The sequence below is a fragment of the Nothobranchius furzeri genome, chromosome 2 (genome assembly GCF_043380555.1).
Source record: "Nothobranchius furzeri strain GRZ-AD chromosome 2, NfurGRZ-RIMD1, whole genome shotgun sequence".
Classification (NCBI taxonomy): Eukaryota; Metazoa; Chordata; class Actinopteri; order Cyprinodontiformes; family Nothobranchiidae; genus Nothobranchius; species Nothobranchius furzeri.
In genome coordinates this window covers 21737046-21738638 of record NC_091742.1, presented here as the reverse complement: position 1 = coordinate 21738638, position 1593 = coordinate 21737046, and positions in this window count along the sequence as shown.

Sequence of the window (1593 nt, the reverse complement as noted above, 5' to 3'; positions counted from 1 at the left end):
TAGAACTCTGATTTTCCTTCTTTATACTCTGATGTCAATTTCACATTACCTTGCTGTCAAAACACAGCACACAATTTTCAGGTTTACACACACTTCTCGCATAAATTCTCAGAGCTTCAATCAACAACACACAAATATTCAAATCTCTAAACCAGTTGCGGCGCCAGGGGGGGCGCCATAGCCCCTGGATTAGTCATTGCACCCCCAAGTAAATACTAGATTATTTTTTTTTTTACAATTTAATTTTAATTTAACTCATTCACTGCCATTGACGACTAAAGTCGTCATTTTAGATCCAACCGTTCACTGCCAATGACGACTAAAGTCGTCATTTGCATTTTTTTACTGTTTGAGCATCGGAACGAGCCCCCGCGCTGAGAGAACAAACATCTCAGCCCTGAAGCCGATCTTCATCCGCATACGTCACACATCACGTGATCAGGAAGCAGACCATCCATGTGTTAGGAGATCATTTTGGGCCATTCCTGTAAAAAAAAGTGAGGCGCGAACCGGAAAAGTGTCTGCCAATCACAATTCGACCACGAATTATGAAAGATCGGATAACGCTTGAAACACGCGGATTCTTCCTGATGTAAGAGGTGAGTCTCCTCTTTGTTTTGGTTGTTTTGGCATCGACATCATGCTAGCGTGCAACGTTCTGTGACTTTTAAAAAAAACAGTAAAAACGGTGAGAAACGCTGGCAGCGAAGGCCGTTAGCGATCAGGAAATGGCTGGCAGTGAATGAGTTAACGTGTGGATGTGATAATATTTAACATACAAAACAAAAATAATCAGTAAATTATCACATAGATAGTAAAAACTTAAACCAAAACAGGAAATTGATGTTAACCTTTGACCTCATTTTCCACCTACGAATGAGTGAAAGATAGAGCTAGTGGTAAAATGGATCGGTTTATGTTGCCCAAATTTCCGCAGGCTCAGTCAGAAAAGAATGAATCTTTGGAAGTGATCTCAGACCCACAAAAACCTACGGATATGAGATATGAAGAGAGTCAACCCTCAACCGCCGCAGCAGTCGAGGGTTTTGCCGCTGGAAATGCTAACACTAATGTTAGCTAACCTTTCAACACTATATATTAGACAACCAGAACAACAGAGCAGGAGAAAATGTATGATGAAACATCTTTATTAAGATGACAAGCCCAACGAAAAACAAAGCGTGGTACGAAGCCAAAAATACCAAATTGGGCAGAGCCAAAGAAAACCTAGTAGGGCATAAGCCAAAAAACCTAGAGACCGGGGGGGGGGGGGGGGGGGGGGGGGGAACAACACTGACCCGAAACAATGAACCAACACCAGATTGAGACGCAGACAGGGTTAAATACACTGGGGCAGGATGAGTGGGAGATGAGCTGCAGGTGCGTGGGGAGAGAAACCTAGTGAAATCAATTAACTAATCAGGGAGAGGAAAGTGATCTGAGGAGGGGAAAATAACATGACCTAAGAACAAAAACAAAACCTAAAGACAAGAAGAGCAAGATAAATAACTAATGATCTAAGGAGGGAGGAGAACAAAAAAAAATACGGTGGGGAAAGAAACACACTAAAAGAGACTATTTAAATGAAAAGCT